We start from the raw sequence: 25,398 nt of genomic DNA on the forward strand, positions 1-25,398 counted from the left end.
TTGAACCGAAGTGTTTTTTCTCCCGTCCAACTTTTGCGTTACAATTATCGTGGCTTCCTTGCCGTCTTTGGCAACGCGCCCATAAAATTTTCTTGATTACCACATTAGTGGGCACGTTCTCGTTGCGAAAACTGATTATAATGTTCCATGTGTAAATCTGCTTACGTGGTGGTGAGGATTTCACGTGAACCTAGGATCGGAGTTATGTTATTTTTTAATATTGTGAAAAAAGTTGTTGGAGTGAAGGTCACGGATCGCCATCAACGGTTTCACGCGTGCTTGACTCCTTAGACGCTACGAAGACGTTTGTCCCTACCCGTAGCTGCGTAGTTTGTTAACCAGCGAGTTCATGTCGCCACGACATGACTTACCAGCGCTATAATGTGTGGAAGTGCGTTAACACACGTCTCTAAGGAAGTTATGATGAGGGATACAATATTTTCACAAGCAACCGACATTATAGACCTTCTTGGGCCCCAAATAAAATAATTCGGCGGTCTCCAAATAGAGCTAAGTCTATAGTTGTATTATGTTTTTTTTTTAAATGTGTTGACAAGAAATATGTGGAATTTGTTAATCATAAGTAAAAAAGGCGAGTAGATAGCAGAGGGCATCATTGCCTAAATTCCTGTATTATTTCAAATTCCGTCAATCCACTATAATTTTGATGCATTTTCTGCCAACCATTGTATCGCTTGCGACTCGGAGTAATTCCTTTTGGGTTGTCTTTTTAAATGCTTTTTCGTTGGCAATAAAAACACTAGAACAATGTCAATACAATCAATCATTTTGATACTTACACTTAAAAATACACCCATGCTCATAAATTAAGGATAATGGCAGAATGTGGTGCCACACAACGTGGCGCTACACAAAACTGGCGCTAATAGCATAGGCACATAGGGAACAAACACGACACAGATCTGTAATTTCACGGTATTGGTGATAAGTTGAGAAAACCGTCCCGAAACACATGTGCTACAAAACGCCACTGTTTCCTGCCCTTGTACCTCGACATCAATATGGGATATGATCACCATGCACACGTACACAGGCCGCTCAACGGGTTGGCATACTCTAGGTAAGGTGGTCGAGCAGCTGCTGGGGTAAAGCCTCCCATTCTTGCAGAAGTGCTTGTCGGAGCTTCTGAAGAGTCGTAGGGGTTTGAAGGCGTGCAGCGATACGTCGACCGAGAGCTTCCCAGGCGTGATCGAGGGGGTTTATGTTTGGAGAACAGGCAGGCCACTCCATTCGCCTGATATCTTCCGTTTCAAGGTACTCCTCAGCGATGGCAGCTCATTGGGGCTGTGCGTTATCATCCACCAGGAGGAAGGTGGGACACACTGTACCCCTGAAAAGGAGGACATACGTCCCGATACACCTGACCTCTTAGATTTCCTCCGTCAAAGACATGCAGGGGTTTACGTACACCAATCATAATCCCACCCCACACCATCAAAACACTACCTCCGTACAGGTCCCTTTCAAGCACATTAAGGGATTGGTACCTGGTACGTGGTTCACGCCAGATGAAAACCCGACGAGAATTACTGTTCAGACTATACGTGGACTCGTCCGTGAACATAACCTGGGACCACTGTTCCAATGACCATGTACTGTGTTCTTGACACCAGGCTTTACGGGCTCTCCTGTGACCAGTGGTCAGTGGAATGCACCTTGCAGGTCTCCGAGCGAATAAACCATGTCTGTTCAGTCGTCTGTAGACTGTGTGCCTGGAGACAACTGTTCCAGTGACTGTGGTAAGGTCCCGAGCAGGGCTACCTGCAGTACTCCGTGGCCGTCTGCAGGCACTGCTGGTGAGATATTGGTCTTCTTGTGGTGTTGCATACTGTGGACGTCCTGTACTGTAGCGCCTGAACACGTTTCCTATCTGCTGGAATCGTTGCCATAATCTTGAGATCACACTTTGTGGCACACGCAGGGCCCGTGCTACGACAGGCTGTGTTTGACCAGCCTCCAGTCGCCCTAGTATTCTACTCCTCATAACGTCATCAGTGTGTGTTCTTTGAGACATTTTCAACACAGTCACCATTAGCACATCTGAAAACGTCTGCACCGTACTCAGAAATGCACCAACACACTGGAACGTCCCCTTTGAGCAATTATACATGACTGTGCTTAAATTGACACACAATATTTTTTTAGCGCAACGCAATCTGACTTTCAATAATCCCTACAAAAGAATGGCCCTGACTAACATTAACCTATACCTTTTACATATCACTTACCTCACAAAAATCTTCCTTACTCGAACTACTGCAATACAGCGAGCGCCACTACTGCCAGCTAAATAAAAGATTCAAACTACGGAAGGCACTAACTACTGATAGGCATAGTTAGCAAATGAAAGATTTTAATAGAGAACAAACAATGTATTTACCTTAATAGTGTTGAAAAATCATAATATACATAGCAGTTCATGACATCTAGTCTTACAAATTTCAAAACTCAGCCATTTCTCTCCCCACATCCAGCACTGCTGGCGGCTCACCTCCAACTGCGCAACGCTACGAGCTGTTAACAGCCAACTGCCCAACACTACAATGGCAGACAACAATGCAAACTAGCCACAGACTGCACACAGCACACACAGAGCGCTACGTGGCGTTACCAATATAAAAACTTAAACAGCCTACTTACAACACCTCTGCATATGTGGACTGCTACCAGCGCCACCGTGCGACGATCGCAGGTCGAATGCACAGCATGGTCATACCCCGAGGTGATTTAAACCCGCAAACCACCCACCAGAGCGTTGTTTCACCATGTATCAGCATTATCCTTCATTTATGAACATGGGTGTATTTAGAGTTCATGTAACCACATTCTGGTGCATTGTTTTTCCTTAGCGTTGATAAGATTTGTTGAGTTCATATGCTGTTATTGGCTCTAAGAACGTTTTAAATCTGCTGTATTATCCGTTCCTAAGGAATCTCGCTATTATTTAACCCATTAATTAGAACAGTATATTACAATACTTATTTAAAAATGCAGAATATGAATCTTAGGAATAGTGCTACGCAATGATGAGATACGTAATGAATATGATCCAACAATAATTCAGGCAAACTGAGATCTCACTAGCATGAAATAAATCACAGATGTCCACCTAGTACTAATACATTGTGGCTAGGTATGATTATGACCATGTCAAGCGATCTGTAGATAACAATTAATAAAAGTGAGGCTACTACTAATTTATTCACTGCAATTGCTTCCTGCAAAATAGTATTAGGTATAAATGTCAACTTATCTCGGAGACAAATGATTAAGGCCGGTTGTGAGGGCAGGGAAATATGTGAAATTTTCTACATAGCGTATTCGAAAATATTATTGAGAAGCTAATCAGACAACCGACTCCCGAAGAGAACGTACTGGATTTCCTGGTCACCAAGAGCAGAGAACTTTCTGTCTTAGTTGATCAGGAAAACAGTGATGATAAGGCCCCTGCAGCACCACTGCATAGGATTCTAAAATCGGTCAACGTGAAAATTACATATCCAGTACCGATAATGTTGAGAATCAATGTATAGAGTTCAAGAGAATTGTTCAATACGCTTTAAAAACATATTTGTCGATCAAACTTGTGAGGAATGGAAAAGACGCGACTTTGTTCGACAGCTATGACAGAAATTCCTATTAAAGGGAAGAGAACCCTACTGCAAATTGAAACGTAGGCAAAGCCTCGCGGACAAACAAAACCCAAACGAAGCCATAAGTAACTTAAGGAGAGGTACGCTTGAAGCGTTCAACGAACTCGAAAATAAAATTTTATCTACCGACTTGACAAAAACATACGAATCGAAGTCACCAGTCCAGATGCTCCCTGATAATAATGATATCGAAATGGGGGACGCCACAAGGAAAGCCAAATTACCAGAAGTCCTTTCGTCAAAACTGTTTCTCTGAGGAAGACTGGACTATAGTCCCTCCTCTGAATCGTCACACGAACGTCAAATCAACCTGAAATCACTCATCAGGGGGAAAGCCACTGGACCTGACGGGATTCCAAAACGTTTCTACATAGAGTACGCGAGAGAAGTTGCTCCTCTCCTAGCGGCTGTGTACCGTAGCTCGCTGGAGGAGCGGAGCATTCCTATTGACTGGGAGAAAACGAAAGTCATTCCCGTTTTCAAGAAGGGTCATCGAACTGACGCATCAAATTATAGGCCCACACCTCTGACGTCGGTCTGCTGTAGTGTTTTGGAACATGTTTCATGATCGTTTGTTGTGATATTTCTGGAGACTGGAAATCTGCTCTGTAGGCATCAGCATTGATACCTAAAACAATACACCTTGCTCTGTTCGTCCACGAGCCCAAAATGAAGTATACATCGCCTCCCAAATTCATACGGTGTACCATGCAGTTCCGCACGGCAACCTGATGAAAAAATTACGAGTCTACGGAATATCAGACCAACTGTGTAATAAGACTGAAGAATTTTTAGCGCACAGAAATTGCGGCGTAAACCATGGAAGTGCTATTGGGCCTTTACTTTTCAGAATATGTACAGTGCTGTGTAAAACTGAAGGACGAAAGTAACGTTCGCACGATGAGTCATTACAGGAAACATCCCTTGGTGAAAATTTGACCGTACATAGAAATAACAGCTACAGGACAGGACTGTCCAGAAGGTAACAACAAGAAATATGCAGTGAGACCAACATGAATTGCACTTTTAGTCAAAGACTAAAATTACACTGATATCACCACGATTTGTGATGGTCACCTGAACTTTACAAAATGCGGGACATCGTTCTTAGCAGCTTGTGTGATCACCATGGACAGTAATGCATGCTGAGAGGCGTGTTCCCATCCAGGCCCCCAGACTGGTAAGGAATTCTAGTCTTAGCACGATCCATTCCTGCTGAACCGCCGTTGGTGTATACGGACGTGCTGCGGTATATCTCCGCAACACTCCTCGCACGTTCTCGATGAGATCTAAGTCGGGGGGACCGGGAAGTTAAGTACATTCGCCGAATATTCTCTCCCCCACCTGCCCTTTTCGACGAGGTCGCACATTGTTATATATAAAATAAAAAACCTTGATAAGTGCACTTAAGTGTCGGGCACTTAGAGATTCGTACAGACTTAATTACGTATACAGATAGTAATAATAATAATAATAATAATAAACCCCGTGTAGGCCCGGGAAATGAATAGGCCTCCGGTATGTTCTGCCAGTCGTAAAAGGCGACGAAAAGAACAAACCACTAATAGGGCTAACCCCCATTTTAGTGTGATTACTTGGTTCAGGACAGAACTAAAGAAGCCTCGGACAAGCGCCGTCATGGTCGGGGACGACGCTTGAACCCTATGCCCGCCCACAATGGTAACGACACTGCTAGCCAACTGGAAAATGATTTAAATCCAAATAGAGGTGTTTTGCAGGATATGCTTCCTGCAACCACCCTAGAAGGAAAACAAAGACAGAGGATGAGATGGTCAGACGAAGTTAATCAACACCTCATGTTCTGTTATTACCAAGCAACAAACCTAGGAACCAACACAACTGGATACAGATCACAAGTATACACAACATTTATTACCAGATACCCGGAATTAAAATTTTTAACAGAACGACGACTAGCTGATCAGATCCGTGTAATAATAAAAAATGACAGCATACCCCAGTCAGAATTAGAAAACATCAAACAACAAGTACAACAAATACTGGAACAAAATTATGTGCAATTAGAAGAAAATACAGTAATGGACTCAAACATCCCAGACAAAACAAACAAAGAACAAAACGCGTCAGTTAAACAATCAGAGGAAAACGAAACCTTAAGACAGCCACCAGAAGAAGCACAAATAGAACACGAAGTGACACACATGTTAGATATAGAAGAGAAATTTCAGCTGACATATATAGATAACAAAGACACAAATACAGACATTAGACCATTCTTGCATAGACCACCAAATAACCCACAAGTCGAAACAACAATAACAACTATCAACACAATCATACACAACAAAATAAATGAAAATACAACTATGGAAGAGTTACAACTACTGGTATATGTAGGAGCACTTACTACACTAAATATACACACTAGGCAGAGATCAGAACCAACCAACACACAGAAGAAACCCTCAAAACCAGCATGGCAACACAGGCTACGGATCAGAATAGAAAAACTGAGAAAAGACATCGGACAGCTAACACAATTTATAAGAAATGAAATATCAGACAAAAAACGAAAAAGGTTAGGTAAAATCTCACAACAAGAAGCAATAGAGCAATTAGATGAAAAGAAGCAGAAATTACAAGCATTGGTCAAACGACTTAGAAGGTACAAAAAAAGTGAAAATTGGAGGAAACAAAACCAAACATTCAACACAAACCAAAAGAGATTTTACCAAACAATAGATAACACACACATTAAAATAGACAATCCACCAAACATAACAGACATGGAACACTTCTGGAGCGACATATGGTCAAACCCGGTACAACATAACAGGCATGCACGGTGGATACAAGCAGAAACAGACTCATACAAGATGATACCACAAATGCCTGAAGTGATAATTTTGCAACATGAAGTCACCCAAGCAATTAATTCTACTCACAATTGGAAAGCCCCTGGAAAAGATAAAATAGCAAATTTCTGGATAAAGAAATTCACCTCAACACATTCACATCTAACTAAATTATTTAACAGTTACATTGCAGACCCATACACATTCCCTGATACACTTACACATGGAATAACTTATCTGAAACCTAAATATCAAGCAGACACAGCAAACCCAGCTAAATATCGCCCCATAACATGCCTACCAACAATCTACAAAATATTAACTTCAGTCATTACACAGAAATTAATGACACATACAACACAGAACAAAATTATAAATGAAGAACAAAAAGGCTGCTGCAAAGGAGCACGAGGATGTAAAGAGCAACTGATAATAGATGCAGAGGTGACATTGTTGTTGTTGTGGTCTTCAGTCCTGAGACTGGTTTGATGCAGCTCTCCATGCTACTCTATCCTGTGCAAGCTTCTTCATCTCCCAGTACCCACTGCAACCTACATCCTTCTGAATCTGCTTAGTGTATTGATCTCTTGGTCTCCCTCTACGATTTTTACCCTCCACGCTGCCCTCCAATGCTAAATTTGTGATCCCTTGATGCCTCAAAACATGTCCTACCAACCGATCCCTTCTTCTAGTCAAGTTGTGCCAAAAACTTCTCCCCAATCCTATTCAATACCTCCTCATTAGTTACGTGATCTACCCACCTTATCTTCAGCATTCTTCTGTAGCACCACATTTCGAAAGCTTCTATTCTCTTCTTGTCCAAACTAGTTATCGTCCATGTCTCACTTCCATACATGGCTACACTCCATACAAATACTTTCAGAAACGACTTTCTGACACCTAAATCTATACTCGATGTTAACAAATTTCTCTTCTTGAGAAACGCTTTCCTTGCCATTGCCAGTCTACATTTTATATCCCCTCTACTTCGACCATCATCGGTTATTTTACTCCCTAAATAGCAAAACTGCTTTACTACTTTAAGTGTCTCATTTCCTAATCTAATTCCCTCAGCATCACCCGACTGAATTTGACTACATTCCATTATCCTTGTTTTGCTTTTGTTGATGTTCATCTTATATCCTCCTTTCAAGACACTGTTCATTGCGTTCAACTGCTCTTCCAAGTCCTTTGCTGTCTCTGACAGAATAACAATGTCATCGGCGAACCTCAAAGTTTTTACTTCTTCTCCATGAATTTTAATACCTACTCCGAATTTTTCTTTTGTTTCCTTTACTGCTTGCTCAATATACAGATTGAATAACATCGGGGAGAGGCTACAACTCTGTCTCACTCCTTTCCCAACTACTGCTTCCCTTTCATGCCCCTCGACTCTTATAACTGCCATCTGGTTTCTGTACAAATTGTAAATAGCCTTTCGCTCCCTGTATTTTACCCCTGCCACCTTCAGAATTTGAAAGAGAGTATTCCAGTTAACATTGTCAAACGCTTTCTCTAAGTCTACAAATGCTAGAAACGTAGGTTTGCCTTTTCTTAATCTTTCTTCCAAGATAAGTCGTAAGGTCAGTATTGCCTCACGTGTTCCAACATTTCTACGGAATCCAAACTGATCTTCCCCGAGGTCCGCTTCTACCAGTTTTTCCATTCGTCTGTAAAGAATTCGTGTTAGTATTTTGCAGCTGTGACTTATTAAACTGATAGTTCGGTAGTTTTCACATCTGTCAACACCTGCTTTCTTTGGGATTGGAATTATTATATTCTTCTTGAAGTCTGAGGGTATTTCGCCTGTCTCATACATCGTGCTCACCAGATGGTAGAGTTTTGTCATGACTGGCTCTCCCGAGGCCATCAGTAGTTCTAATGGAATGTTGTCTACTCCTGGGGCCTTGTTTCGACTCAGGTCTTTCAGTGCTCTGTCAAACTCTTCACGCAGTATCTCATCTCCCATTTCGTCTTCATCTACATCCTCTTCCATTTCCATAATATTGTCCTCAAGTACATCTCCCTTGTATAAACCCTCTATATACTCCTTCCACCTTTCTGCCTTCCCTTCTTTGCTTAGAACTGGGTTGCCATCTGAGCTCTTGATATTCATACAAGTGGTTCTCTTCTCTCCAAAGGTCTCTTTAATTTTCCTGTAGGCAGTATCTATCTTACCCCTAGTGAGACAAGCCTCTACATCCTTACATTTGTCCTCTAGCCATCCCTGCTTAACCATTTTGCACTTCCTGTCGATTTCATTTTTGAGACGTTTGTATTCCTTTTTGCCTGCTTCATTTACTGCATTTTTATATTTTCTCCTTTCATCAATTAAATTCAATATTTCTTCTGTTACCCAAGGATTTCTATTAGCCCTCGTCTTTTTACCTACTTGATCGTCTGCTGCCTTCACCACTTCATCCCTCAGAGCTACCCATTCTTCTTCTACTGTATTTCTTTCCCCCATTCCTGTCAATTGTTGCCTTATGCTCTTCCTGAAACTCTCTACAACCTCTGGTTCTTTCAGTTTATCCAGGTCCCATCTCCTTAAATTCCCACCTTTTTGCAGTTTCTTCAGTTTCAATCTGCAGTTCATAACCAATAGATTGTGGTCAGAATCCACATCTGCCCCAGGAAATGTCTTACAATTTAAAACCTGGTTCCTAAATCTCTGTCTTACCATTATATAATCTATCTGAAACCTGTCAGTATCTCCAGGCTTCTTCCATGTATACAGCCTCCTTTCATGATTCTTGAACCAAGTGTTAGCTATGATTAAGTTATGCTCTGTGCAAAATTCTACAAGGCGGCTTCCTCTTTCATTCCTTCCCCCCAATCCATATTCACCTACTATGTTTCCTTCTCTCCCTTTTCCTACTGACGAATTCCAGTCACCCATGACTATTAAATTTTCGTCTCCCTTCACTACCTGAATAATTTCTTTTATCTCGTCATACATTTCATCTATTTCTTCATCATCTGCAGAGCTAGTTGGCATATAAACTTGTACTACTGTAGTAGGCATGGGCTTTGTGTCTATCTTGGCCACAATAATGCGTTCACTATGATGTTTGTAGTAGCTAACCCGCACTCCTATTTTTTTATTCATTATAAAACCTACTCCTGCATTACCCCTATTTGATTTTGTATTTATAACCCTGTAATCACCTGACCAAAAGTCTTGTTCCTCCTGCCACCGAACTTCACTAATTCCCACTATATCTAACTTTAACCTATCCATTTACCTTTTCAAATTTTCTAACCTACCTGCCCGATTAAGTGATCTGACATTCCACGCTCCGATCCGTAGAACGCCAGTTTTCTTTCTCCTGATAACGGCGTCCTCTTGAGTAGTCCCCGCCCGGAGATCCGAATGGGGGACTATTTTACCTCCGGAATATTTTACCCAAGAGGACGCCATCATCATGTAATCATACAGTAGAGCTGCATGTCCTCGGGAAAAATTACGGCTGTAGTTTCCCCTTGCTTTCAGCCGTTCGCAGTACCAGCACAGCAAGGCCGTTTTGGTTAATGTTACAAGGCCAGATCAGTCAATCATCCAGACTGTTGCCCCTGCAACTACTGAAAAGGCTGCTGCCCCTCTTCAGGAACCACATGTTTGTCTGGCCTCTCAACAGATACCCCTCCGTTGTGGTTGCACCTACGGTACGGCCATCTGTATCGCTGAGGCACGCAAGCCTCCCCACCAACGGCAAGGTCCATGGTTCATGGGGGGGGAGAGGTGACATATCAAGCTAAAACTAAACCAAGGTCGCTACACTACGCATACATTGATTACCAAAAAGCTTTTGATAGTGTACCCCACTCATGGTTACTACAGATATTGGAAATATACAAAGTAGATCCTAAATTGATACAGTTCCTAAACATAGTAATGAAAAACAGGAAAACCACACTTAATATCCAAACAAATTCAGATAATATCACATCACAGCCAATACACATTAAGCGCGGAATATACCAAGGAGACTCATTAAGTCCTTTCTGGTTCTGCCTTGCTCTGAACCCACTATCCAACATGCTAAATAATACAAATTATGGATACAACATTACTGGAACATACCAACACAAAATCACACATTTGCTATATATGGATGATCTAAAACTACTGGCAGCAACCAATCAACAACTCAACCAATTACTAAAGATAACAGAAATATTCAGCAATGATATAAATATGGCTTTTGGAACAGACAAATGTAAGAAAAATAGCATAGTCAAGGGAAAACACACTAAACAAGAAGATTACATATTGAATAACCACAGTGACTCCATAGAAGCGATGGAAAAAACAGATGCCTATAAATATCTAGGATACAGATAAAAATAGGAATAGATAATACACATATTAAAGAAGAACTAAAAGAAAAATATAGACAAAGACTAACAAAAATACTGAAAACAGAATTGACAGCAAGAAACAAGACAAAAACTATAAATACTTATGCTATACCAATACTGACCTACTCATTTGGAGTAGTGAAATGGAGTAACACAGAGTTAGAAGCACTCAATACACTTACACGCTCACAATGCCACAAATATAGAATACATCACATACATTCAACAACAGAAAGATTCACATTAAGCAGAAAGGAAGGAGGAAGGGGATTTATCGACATAAAAAACCTACATTATGGACAGGTAGACAATTTAAGAAAATTCTTTCTAGAACGAGCAGAAACTAGCAAAATACACAAAGCAATCACTCATATAAATACATCGGCTACACCACTGCAATTTCATAACCACTTCTACAACCCTTTAGATCACTTAACATCAACAGATACGAAGAAAGTCAATTGGAAAAAGAAAACACTGCGTGGCAAGCACCCATATCATCTAACAGAGCCCCACATCGATCAAGACGCATCCAACACATGGCTAAGAAAAGGCAATATATACAGTGAGACGGAAGGATTCATGATTGCAATACAGGATCAAATAATAGACACCAGATATTACAGCAAGCATATTATTAAAGATCCCAATACCACAACACATAAATGCAGACTTTGCAAACAACAAATAGAAACAGTAGATCACATCACAAGTGGATGTACAATACTAGCAAATACAGAATACCCCAGAAGACATGACAATGTAGCAAAAATAATACATCAACAACTCGCCATAAAACATAAACTAATAAAACAACACGTTTCCACATACAAGTATGCACCACAAAATGTACTGGAGAATGATGAATACAAATTATACTGGAACAGAGCCATTATAACAGATAAAACAACACCACATAACAAACATGACATCATACTCACCAATAAAAAGAAGAAATTAACACAACTAATCGAAATATCCATACAAAATACAACAAATATACAAAAGAAAACAGAAGAAAAAATTGAAAAATACATCCAACTGGCTGAGGAAGTCAAGGACATGTGGCATCAGGATAAAGTTGATATTATACCAATTATACTATCAACTACAGGAGTCATACCACACAATATCCACCAGTACATCAATGCAATACAGCTACATCCAAACTTATATATACAACTACAGAAATCTGTAATTATTGATACATGTTCAATTACCTGAAAGTTCCTAAATGCAACATAACACATACCATACAGTTAAAAGGAAGCGACGCTTGATCAAGGTCCGCGTCACTTTCCATTTTTAACCAGACTTAACGTCTGAGAAAGTAAAGAAAGAATGAATAATAATAATAAAAATTTGGCGTTGCTCATTGACTTGGTGCAAATCGTTCTATTGGGCGAGTTGCGTGTCCTCAACCGACCCCAGTTATGAAACCGTGGAATGGAGACGTGCAGTCTAACGTGTAGGCCGAACCACGTGTTGTTTCTGGCGACACCACATATTGTTGAGAGCTGAAGATTAGGTTAAAACGAAAACTGAAAAATCCGTGATCCCTACGAGTTTAGTTCCCAATAGCTCTTTGTTTCCAAGCATGCCTTTTACCGCTAACCGTCCAGGGTCAACAGAATGTAGATAGTTCACCGTAGGTTTTGATGAAAGAGCTTACGAGAATCAAAATATGTGTCATATACGGCCGTACGTTTTGATCACATTGACTCAGAAGCTTAAATTACTTACACTTCCAAGGAACCGCAGACTTTGGTATCTGACAAATTTTAACTTCATACCACTACCCGTTCCTGGGAGAAAGTGGTTTTAATTGATGGACAAGCAGACACACAGGCAACGCACTATAAAGTGATCCTATAAGGAATACATTGCTATCGATTGTGATAAGAACACTAAATATGAAGTGAGAGCGCAATGCACCCCAAAAATGCGCACATAGGAAAGAAGTACAGTGCTACAATTACGTTGAGCAGGGACTGTACCATTTTCAAAGGTATATACTATGATGGTATCTGTTCTTTCGGGCATGTCCGGAAGAACAGATACCATCGGTGACCATGATGCTCGTTAGAATGAAATTACAATGAAATGAACACCCTTCGCTGCTTACAGGCGTTGACATACGTCAACGGGGACAGATGAAAATGTGTGCCCCGACCGGGACTCGAACCCGGGATCTCCTACTTACATGGCAGACGCTCTATCCATCTGAGCCACCGAGAACACAGAGGCTCAGTTGGATAGAGCGTCTGCCATGCAAGCAGGAGATCCCGGGTTTGAGTCCCGGTCGGGGAACACATTTTCATCTGTCCCCGTCAACGCATGTAAGCAGCTAAGGGTGTTTATTTTATTGTAATTTTCAAAGGTTACGGGGTTTCTCTTTTTGGTCCCTGCGTCATTATGACTCCTCACACCACACTGTCTGGACCTCCAAAACGTTCATGTTCCACAGTGTTCCTGTATGAATTACGTGATGCCACCTCTCGCCATATGAGGGAACGTCGACAATCAGTAACTCTGCAAGCATCCGAGAAGAGCAAGCGACCCTATTCATAGTTGGTGCAGTCCCTGGTGTCCTGTCACCATCGCAAATCTTTAAACATGGTACACTCAACGGTCAACGTTACTGTGAGAATATACTCTTTCCTCATATCTGTCTTTTTAGGGAAACACTCGGTCCTTTCCCTTTTTAGTGAATGACAATGCCAACCGTATCGAACAATGCAGGTGGAGGAACTCTCGGAGCGAGAGTTTATTCGGCGAATGGACTGGTTTAGTTACCATTCCCTCTATTGAAAACCTATCGATCATGTGTGGGCTGCGTGGGGAGACGTACTGCTGCACAACGACATAAAACAACGACCACCCAGCACTTGTCATCCGCGCTGGCTTACGAATGAAGCACCACACCACAGAGACTTCTTACCAACGCTGTGGCCAGGTGGTAGCACATTGCACATCGTGCATTACCTCCATCCTGATCACACGACCTATTAATAACCAAGTACCTCCTGTTGTAATGTCTAAGGGACTATCATACATCGCGATGACTTCAGTGTAATTATTGACTTTGAATAAAGGCGTAATTTCTTTTCGCCTTATTGCGAACTATTTTTAGTTACCTTTTATGTTGTACAGTACGGTTACTTCTACGGACGGTCCAATTTTCATTGAGGAATATTGGTTGGCAGTGAATAATATTGCGAAAGTTATTTTCGTTCTTAAATTTGGGAATCGTCCCTATAAACGACCTAGCGGATGACGTCGGAAGTTCCATACGGCTTTTCGCTTATGATGTTGTTATAAGAGAAGCCATAAAAGTAGAAAACAGTAGCGAAATGCAGAAAGACCTGCAGAGAATCGACACTTGGAGCAGGAAGTGCATAAACAGGCATAAAGACCCATTATTGTGTGCTATTGGAGGACAATCGCTGGAAGGAGTAACATCGATAAATGTCTATGAGTACGAGTAAGGGAGCCATTTAATATGGAAAGACGTCATAAAACCAAAGGCGGGTAAGGCAGATTTCATACAATTATTCATTGTATGAACCGCCAGGAGCTTTAGTCCGTCATCAAAGGAAGTAGCTTACAGAACAGTCGTTCGAGCAATGGAAAGAAGAGCAGCGTATTTCCTGAAGGGTTCACATAGTAAGCGCGAAAGACTACCAGAAATGCTCAGCCAACGCCAGTGGCAACCGCACGCAGTTGACGTCAACAAATGTATGGGCCTCAAGATGACGTTGTTACAACAAGGAAACTAGTTGCCAAAATAAAATCGATACCTTAAATACAGCTGGAGGAATTACTTCATTTTTAATATGAATTTATACCAGCTGACGTCCCACTGTCCTCCATCTCAACTATGGATGTACGAAGATTGCAAGGAAAGCGTCCTGGAAAACCGTCTCCTTTAATTTTAAAGTTGCAGGAACGTATGCCCCTGAAAGAGTCGACCTACAAGATATTGCTACCTGCTACGTGTATCTCGCCAAAAGACCACGAGGGTAAAATTATATGGATTCAAGCCCATACAGAGAGTGTTACCAGCTATCGTTCTTCCCACGAACCGTTCGCGACTGGAACAGAAGAAGGGGGAAATCACAGTGGTAGCCAGTGTACCCTCGGCCACACACCGTAAGGTGGCCTGTGGAAATACAGATGCAGCTGTGGGTGCAGTAGGCAGCTACAAGTGGAACACTGATGATAATTTACGTCACCCTGCAAACCACGTAACCTTGTGTGGCGGAGGGTACTTCTGGCAATATTAACTGACGCTCCCCTTCCCTTTTCCACTCACGATTGGTCCATGGGAAGAACGAATGTCGTTAAGTCTCGGAATTAGTTGTAATGTATCAAATTTTCAAGTCCTGGTCTTTTCGTGAGCTATATGTAGGGGAAATCGTGTGTTGCCCGACTTTTTCCAAAAATGCTCTCACGAAATTTCAATAGAAAGCCTCTCCTTGATGCACAACTCTTGACTTGTAGCGACTGCCAATGGGGTTTGTGGAGCATCTCTGTAACTCTTTCGCGTCGAGAAAACGAATCCATGACAAAGCGCGCAGCTCTTCGTTGGATCTTGTCTATCTCTCCTATCAGTCCGGCCTGGTAGGTATCCCACATTAATGAATGATACTTGTGGCTTTGTCCAAGAAGTGCCTTGTAAGCCATTTCCTTCCTCCGTGAGTTACATTTGGTGAAGAGTGCAGTAGTGGATTTCTTTTCCTCCGTATGCGCCATATGCTACATTTATTTACGTTCAGGCTCAACTGCTAGAGCCTGCAAAATTCATCAATCCTCTGCAGGTAATTTTTTAAATGGGCACTATCTTCGGGCATTGTTACTTTCTTATAGGCAACCGCATCATCTGCGAACAGTCTTAAGAGCTTCCAATGTTTTCTGCTACATAATTTATACACGCTGTAAACAGTAAAGTCCCCATCACGCTTGCTTGGGATACCCCAGAAATTGCCTTTAAAACGGTCAATATGTTCCTGTCAAGAGCGACTTATTGAGTTCTGTCAGCAAGGAAGTCCTGAATCCAAAAGTTCTACCAATGATTGATGATAGATTATTTCGATTAGGACCGTATTTATCGCTGCTAAACCAACCCTAAATTAGTCTCGGAAGCCGATGAAGTGGCACGTTTGCACGAGAGAACTAGACTGATCAGTGTGAATGCATTTCTAGAATCACTGGAACGTTTGTTGTACCTACCAGGCTTAAGTTTCAAGTTCTTCCGCCAAAAGTTCAAGAGTGTGTACAAATTAAACGGTATACTTGCGGAGCCATACAGGTCTGAGATTTATGCTGTTATCATGTAAATTTTTGAACGGACTCTTCCATCTATGTACACCACGCAATGTCGTTAAATTCTGATGACTAAAATGACATCCTTTATGAACTTAATGCAGGAGGAACCTCAAAAAGATTTACACGAATGGTTCAAAGCACGAAGGAACTAAAGGTTGCGTTTATGCAGATATTAAAACGTGGTCGGGAGGGCTGTACAAACTACTGTAGGAGTTCCTATTGACAATGACTTCGGAATTGGCTGCACAATTAAAGCTCTTAGAAACGTGGGACGGTACCGGGGAAGCACAATCGTTTTTGTCGGCGAACTCGCGTCCTGCCTGACGCTACCAGAGACCCACTCTAAGCAATGACAAAATCAGTTTTCTTGTGGAGGCCATTTATGCACATTTTGATACGAATTACAGCCGTCTGGAAGAAAAACACCTATAGCTTGCAGCACGTTAAGTTTTTTTTATGTATCTTATGCACCCAGACAGGTTTCGCCTTATTTACAATCCATCCGCAGCGGGTGTCATGAAATATTACAGGAACGATTTTTTCGTTTGCACATTTAGGTTTTTGTTTGTACAAATGGGTTAAGTACAAATTTGAAACAGTTCATTGAAATTTTTACAGTAAAATGGAAAGGCACTTATATTTCAACGCCCAAATCATTGTTTGTTGACGAAACAGCTTTCTCTCAGGCGAAAAACTAGTGTATATTTTTGCGGTTTTCCTAGCGGTCACTCTGTTTTCGACTTACAGCCTTGTAACTGCCAATATCTATGTCTAGAGTGTAGCTGTTTCCCGTAAGCATTGCCAAATATCCCATTTTTTTTTGTTTCCATTTTATTTGTTTGACTGTATGTATGTTGATGTGAGTTTTGTGTGTTTGTGTGTATATGTCTTTCTACGCATTTTATTCTTATTTTCTTATTTACCAATTTCTTGCATTAGTAAATATTTTTGTTTTTAATATTTATATTTTTCTTTAATCTAATTTTTTTAAATTTTCAATTTTAATTTTACCATACATAGGAGGGAAGTGGAACTTGTGATCATTCATTGGAAATTTCTGTCTGTTATATGATCAGTCAGTCTAATCTAATCTAATCTAATCTAAAAAAAAACAGTGAGTGGTTAGGCATATCCACACGGTAATTTAGTGGTAGCTTCATTTCAGTCTTTGTTTTGTCTATGTGATAATTATCTTCTAACGTTTAGTGCGTCTTTCATTATTTATTCTGACTTTTTTCATGTCTTTCTCTCTTGTAGTAAATTGGTCACTATTTTCTCTTAAATGTTCTGCAAAAGCTTAATGGTTTGTCCGATATTTCCATGCACTGATATGTTCTTTGTGCCAAGTGCAAAATGTTCTGCTGGTTTGCCCTCATACACTATGTGATCAAACGTATCCGGCCTAGCTTCCTCTCTCGCAGGCATACGTTCAATCAGGTGCTGCAAGGTCTCTTGGGGAATGGCACCCAATTCTTCACGGAGTGCTGCACTGAGAAGAGATATCGATGTCGATCGGTGGGGCCTGGCACGAAGTTGGCATTCCAAAACATCCCAGAAGTGTTCTATAGGATTCAGGTCAGGACTCTGTGCGGGCTAGTCCATTACAGGGATGTTATTGTTGTGTAACCACTCTACCACAGGCCGTAAATTATGAAAATGTCCTTGATCGTGTTGAAAGATGCAGTCGCCATCCCCGAATTGCTCTTCAACAGTGAGAAGCAAGAAGGTGCTTAAAGCATCAATGTAGGCCTGTGCTGTGATAGCTCCACGCAAAACAACAACGGGTGCAAGCCTCCTCCACAAAAAACACGACCACACCATAACACCACCGCCTCCTAATTTTACTGCTGGCACTACACACCTTGGCAGATGACGTTCACCAGGCATTCGCCATATCCACACCCTGCCATCGGATCGCCACATTGTGTACCGTGATTCGTCATTCCACACAACGTTTTTGCACTGTTCAATCATCCAATGTTTACACTCTTTGCACCAAGCGAGGCGTCGTTTGGCATTTACCGGCGTGATGTGTGGCATATGAGCAGCCAAGTTTTCCCACCTCCCGCGGAACTGTCATAATACTTGCAGTGGATCCTGAAGCGGTTTGGAATTCCTGTGTGATGGTCTGGATAGATGTCTGCCTATTACACATTACGTCCCTCTTCAACTGTTAGTGATCTCTATCAGCCAACAGACGAGGTCGGCCTCTACGCTTTTGTGCTGTACTTGTCCCTTCATGTTTCCACTTCACTACCACATCGGACGGAGTGTGGAAATCTCGCATAGAGACGTATAATACAAGTGACACCCAATCACCTGACCAAGTTCGAAGTCCGTGAGTTCCGCGGAGCGCCCATTTTGCTCTCTAACGATGTCTAATGACTACTGAGGTCGCTGATATGGAGTACCTGGCAGTAGGTGGCAGCACTGCACCTACTGTGAAAAACGTATGTTTTTGTGGGTGTCCAGATACATTTGGTCACATAGTGTACCTTTCATCGCGTATGTTACATTGTAGTTGGTATAGACGTACTTTATGGTAGATATAGGTTTACGGTAAATTTCAAAGCTATGCTGTTTTTTCTTTTCTTTTTTTATGGTTATAAACAAAAAATTTTGTTTGGGTGTAATGTTCTTTCTCTACAGTGAATTTTGTCTGTGTGTTGTGTTTATAGCTTCATCCAGCAGACTGATTTTTGGTGGTGGATATCGTTCATGTATCTCATCCAATAAAATATGTTGCAATTCCTAATGATAAAATCATGCCAATGGATACAACATTTTGAAAGTGACTCGAGAAATAACAGGCAATGAAAAAAGAATAGCTAGAAATAGTTTAAAAGGGGATATTAATTTTCCAAACAGAAATTACGGAGCATCTTTTCGTGGAGTGCATTCCATTACATACCCATTATTTCATTTTGAACTTGACGACAGAGTAGGTATGATTACTCAGCTTGAAACTGGCAAAATCTTACTGTCTGCAGTGGAAATGACTACAAATCTTTTATTACTCGTATATAAGTGTCATTTTCATACCTCACATGTTCTTTCGTATGCATGCCTGTAACGGGGAATATATCAAAACATACAGCGCCAAATATGTAGCTCCGAAATTCACTACGAAATGTCTAGTCGGTGGCGACGCATTCCTAACTTTACGGTGGATCTGTGTGTATTTATACAACAGTGGTTAAAATTCACTAAATCACGAGATGCACAGCAATACACTTCAAAAAAACAGAGTCACAATTTGATCCCTAATTTCCTCGAAATCATCAGTTTCTTTCTTTTTGCTACCCTTATGTTCATACGCAATCTGAAACACCTACTTCCGGTAGAATACAAAATTTTACAGTTCCGAATGTCAGTGTTGAGTCTAAATACTTACTTTTCAAATAACTGACTTAACAAATGTTTCACATGTTTGCCTGACTGCGATAAGCTGCTACTACTACACAGCTTTTCGTTTCAGATACACATGAAACACGCGTTAACAATTAGAAACGTAAAATGTGTAAAATTATATCGCGATTAGTGTGTGCTAAATAAAGTCCCACTCCACTGGCAAACATTAGTCTTCGTATGCCAAAACTGGAATATTCATGGTGAACATTTTACAGTTTGAATTGATTTGGAAATAATAAATCCATTTGCCAACATGAATGTTGCATTTATTGCAATTACTACACGTTTTTCCCTCTAAGAAACTGTTTTAACTACGTTGTTACTAGATTTTCCAATTTTTTTTGTTTCTTTTTTCTCTTCCAAAAGTTTCTTCATTCTTTGACTGTGTTCTTCTTTTCTTTGTTTCTTCCATATTTCCCCCTGTTTTTTTCGTTTATTTTATTTAAAATTAAAAGTTCATAATTTTGTTTCTGATTCTGACTCTTTCATTTATACTTTCCCCATTGGTTTCTTTTTGATTTCGGTCTTCTTCTACTTGTTGAAAGCAACTGCCTTTGCGGTTGGGATGTTTACTGCATCAAAAACCCTCTTCATGAGTATCTTGTTGCTGATTAATGTGTGTGTCCGTGTAATGTCAGTAGGCGTTTTACGATTGTGACTATGAGTCTGTCTGTATGTTCTTACAATTCCTTGATCGCTTTCTTTATCAAAATAACGTGTATAGCTTCAAAAATATTTCTGAGAACTTTATGTTCTATCTCTCAGTCTCTCTGATCAGACAGTGAACGTTTCTAATGTTTAGAGTGCTTCTGGCAACTGTGTTGTAGTTCCTGAATTTGGCATGTCTTTGGAATGTTTCTTTTAATTTAGTGCGTCCATTGAGTTTGTACGCTTTCTGAAATGTTTGTGTTCCTTCTATGTTGGATGGCTTGTGTGATCCTCTTATTTGTGCATATTCCCCTAGATACTTGAATTTTTCCAGTCTGCTAACCTTAACGTGTTTTGTGTGCATTACTTGTGTGTTGCATTTTGTTCCATGTGTTGCGTTTACTCATACATTATGTGTAGGCCCGTTTTGGCGTAGAGTTTCTGCAAGTATTCCAGAGCTCCTTCTGCTTCGTGTCTATTATAGCTGAGTCTGCTGTGTAATCTGTGAATTCCAGACATTTTATGAGTGTTTTGCTTGTACGTGTTCTTCCTAAATGTACCCCTTTGACTTTTGCTTCGCATTGTTCGATAATCTTGTCCTAAGCCAAGTAGAATAAAATATGGGCCATCTTTCCATGGACAGAATTTCAGAATCAAAATACCTACTCATTATTTTATGTTCCGTGTGAAGCAGTAGATACTGGCAGAATGGAAGCTTAGCTGGAAACTGGAGAAATCTTACTTTTTGCAATGGAAAACACTACAAGTCTATCATTACACACGTATTTCATCATCAACGGTACACTGTCCGTAATTGTTCTACAAAATATTTAGTGACGCTTATATTGTAATCAGCTCGTATGCTTAGGCGTGCCTGATGTAAAAACTGGTCCTTAAGGGCAAGAAGAAGACAAGGTTTATGCCACGTTTTAATGCAAACACACAAAAACTCTCACTGATCCTCTCTTAAGGCAATTCGTTTACTTAGGAGTCAGCGACCTACAAGCAAAACGACATTATCGGCTACAAATAAACGTAATCGTTTGTCGAGAAGTGTACAAGTACTGAAATATATTTTATTTCAAAATATAATTACAATACTAGTTTTGAAGTGTCCTCTTCAGTGAATGTAAGAATGAAACAACAATGGTGCAATTAATGGGTAGCTTTGTGGTGATAATGTTTCACTTCCTCCTGTTCAAGTCAACGGCAGCTTTGCACAAACTGACATTTAGGTGCAGAGCTGTTTCAGTTACTGTATGCAATACAGATAAATGAATCCGTCTCCTTGTCTGAACCCTGTTCATAATGGTTCAAATGGCTCTGAGCACTATGGGACTTAACATCTATGGTCATCAGTCCCCTAGAACTTAGAACTACTTAAACCTAACTAGCCTAAGGGCATCACACAACACCCAGTCATCACGTCTGAACCCTGTGCGTACCTCGAATGGTACTGAGAAATTTCACAAACTATATTCTGGATGTTTCGTCCTTGATTGTCTCTTGTATGGGTGTCCTACTTTCTCTGTGTATTCTCCTAATGTGTCAAAGAGAATCTGCCTCTCTATGCAGTAGTAGGTTTTATTAAAATCCACAAATGTCATCACAGTGCTGTTCGTCTCTTCGAACTTCGGAAGTGTTCAGAGGCTCAAAGTCTGTTCAATACGTATTCATCCTATCAGTTGTGGTTCCTGTATTTTGAGTAAGGTCTTGTGAAGAGTTTCGTAACTGACTGGTAATAAATGAGATACCTCTGTAACTATTAGAGTCTATCTTGACGGAGTCTTTGTGAATCGATGGGCATTTACATTCCAGTAGGATTTTATCTGTAATCTACATTCATGCTAGAACATTATGAATGTTCTTATTGATGTTCTACTATTTGAGTTTCCACATATCGGTAATAGTACCATCTTCTTCATGGGCTCTGTTGCTTTTTAGTTGTTTGTAATCTTCTTCATTTCTGTTGTTATGAGATGTTTTTAATCTAAATCTGGTATTGTTTTCGTGAAGTTTAATTTTTCTTTAGGCTTCTCGCCATTGAAGAGTTTATCAAAGAATTGTTTTTTGAGGATTTAGTAATTTTCTTCAATATTTATTTCTAGAGCTCTGTCTGATCCTTTGAATTAGTTATTTGAAGGGTGATAACCCTCTAACTATTCCTGAATGTTTTGCAGAATTTCAGATATAATTTTTTTCTGAAGCCTTCCTCGATTTCAGTTAATCTAATCGACGTATGCGCTTTTCAATCTTCCAGTATCTTTTGAAGATTCTCTGGACTCTTTTGGAAATCCTCACTTGTTTCCGTTGTTCTGCTACTGTAACGTTATTCCACGTCAGGATTCTTTGTTCAGTGGTCCTCTTGTGAACTTTCTTCGAGAGGTCTGTCGATTTTTCAGTTGTGTTTTGATTAAATTCTTCAATAATTTTGCCAGTGTTTAAATACACGTATTCTGGGTGCAGTCTGATAACTCTATTCTGTATTGTCTTTCTGTTTCTTGTGACTAGCCTAATTTTCACCTGTTTGCAGTGACGGTCTGACTCGAGGAATCTTTTACTTGAAACTTTCTGGCAGATGAAGACTGTACGCCAGACCGAGACGCTAATTCGGGACCTTTGCCTTTCGTGCAGTACTTAGCTACTCAAGCATAACGCATGAATCGACCTCACAGCTTTGCTTCCGCCCGTACCTCGTTTCCAACCTTTCCAACTTCACAGATGTTTTCCTGCGAAACATGCAAGACCAACACTCATGGAGGAAAGGATGTTGCACAAAAATGGCTTAGCTACAGACAGGAGGATGTTCACAGGATGAAATTTTCAGTGTACAGCGGAGGGTGTCCCGATAGTGTTGAGACATAATTTTAATGTTAAAATTTTGACTATAATGCATAAAATGATCATTTTCTTCGTACGTTTGGGTACTATGTGAGAATCAGTACTCTGAATACTTTTTTCTTTGCCTAGTTGTGAAACCAGATGGCAGTTGTAAGAGTCGAGGGGCATGAAAGGGAAGCAGTGGTTGGAAAGAGAGAGGGACAGAGTTGTAGCTTATTCCAGATGTTATTCAGCCTGCATATTGAGCTAGTATTAGAGGAAACAAAAGAAAGAGTGGGAGCAGGAATTAACGTCTACGGAGAAGAAATAAAAAAATTGAGGTTTGCCGATGACATTATAATTCTGTCGGAGAGAGTAAAGGACTTGGAAGAGCAGTTGAACGGAATGGGCGGCGTCTTGAAAAAAGATATAAGATGAACTACAACAAAAGCAAAATGAGGATAGTGGATTGTAATCGAATTAAATCAGGTGATGCTGAGGGAATTAGATTGGGAAATGAAACACTTAAAGTAGTAGACGAATTATGCTATTTGGGAAGCAAAATAATGGATGATGGTCGAAGTAGGGAGACTGGAAATGGCAAGAAAAGCATTTCTGAAGAAGAGAAGTTTGTTAGCAGCAAGTATAAATTTAAGTGTCAGGGAGTCCTTTCTGAAAGTATATGTGTGGAGTTTAGCCACGTATGGAGGTGAAACATGGCCGATAAACAGATCAGACTAGAGGAGAACTTCCGAAAAGCTTTCGACTTTATGTGGCTTCTTTCTGTTGTGATCGTTTGTCGATGAATGTGGGTTGATGATTGTGTATATTTTGTTTCCTGATTTCAAGGTGGTTGTGGAGAAACTTTCTGATTTTGAAATGAAATGCTGGGTATTGTCTGTGAGTGATTTGTGTACTGCAAATCCTGTGCCAAAAACTGTCATTGCTCCCCTTCCGATATCAGATTTGCGTTTGTATTGTGCATGGTGGACAATAGACAGACAGAGTGGAAAGAGAATTTTATTCATCGTTTAACACTCTGAATGCCAAACGAGGGCGGGGAGGGTGGGGGGCGGAAGTACCTGCTACACATCTTTAGAAAAGAAATCTAGTCAGTTACTTTATATTTGATTCGTGAAAAAATGTGTTGCTTTGAATGACTTATTCTAACAGATCCCATGTACATTTTAATCTTCTCTATTAAACTTCAGTGTAGTAAGTACAGAAAAATCCCAATTTCCCTAATGAATGAGGTATTTAATATTACAAGATTTGCAGCGAAATTGTTCCTGAAAATATAACGTCACCAGCTGTAATGTTTGTCCCTGTGTATTGCCTGGACTACATCTCACGTGGTGCCTCCTCTGCACAGATGTTTTCTCGTGTGAGGGAGTGGTTCTGCTGCCTGTCAGCAGCGCCAGGGGAGACGGAGGAGACGCGCGTGTGGGACGACGTCTCTCCAGAAGAAGACACCTTGCAGGTGAGTATCGTCGTGTTACATTACTTCCGAGAGCAAAACTTAAATTGTAGGGGATGACAATTGTTCATTCGTTTTTGTTTCGAGTGAGTTAGACTCTGCCGGAACGCAAACAGTTTAACGTAACTGAAAGAACTGAAGTGTCCAAAAGCACTCAACAATAAGCTACTTATGGCGTTGGCTACGAGTAACAAGACCGTATTGACAATGCGAAGGAACCTGATTACAGGGAACGTCAGAGTAGAGCAGCAGATAGTGATGTCGCAGCGTTTTGTGACAGAGGAATCTCATGTAAAAGACCTGCTGCATGACCTGGCGATGGAAGACACCATTGCTGCTCATGTGGTTGATTAACGGTGAATCGCTTGCTCTGGTGATGTATATAGAGAGATCCTTATAGGCGTTAGGATGCACTGAATTTTTTATGAGACGGAAACTAAATGTAGTCAGTCCTCCGACTAGTTTGAAGCGGCCAGCAAGAACAAAAAAAGACTGTGGCCACCTCTTCGTCTCATAATACCTTTTAACATCATCGTCCTGAATTATTTGTTGAACGCATTGCAAGATGTGCTTTCAGCTAAATATTTGACACTCTGCGGCTCGCTGTGGTAAAATGGAATGTATTCCCTGATATAGTGACAGATTTCATTTAATGAAGATCATTATTCAAGTCCGTGTTTTTTCATATATTCCTTCTTTCTCACCGGAGGAACTCATTGTTTCTTATCTCTCCAGTCCTCTGAATTTTAATGGAAGTCTCCAACAACACTTTCAAAACGCTACAGTTCTCTTCGTTTCAGATTTTTCCATGGCTCATAATGTGTTACAGACGTATAGACTT

This window comes from Schistocerca nitens, chromosome 5 (genome assembly GCF_023898315.1).
Source record: "Schistocerca nitens isolate TAMUIC-IGC-003100 chromosome 5, iqSchNite1.1, whole genome shotgun sequence".
NCBI lineage: Eukaryota > Metazoa > Arthropoda > Insecta > Orthoptera > Acrididae > Schistocerca > Schistocerca nitens.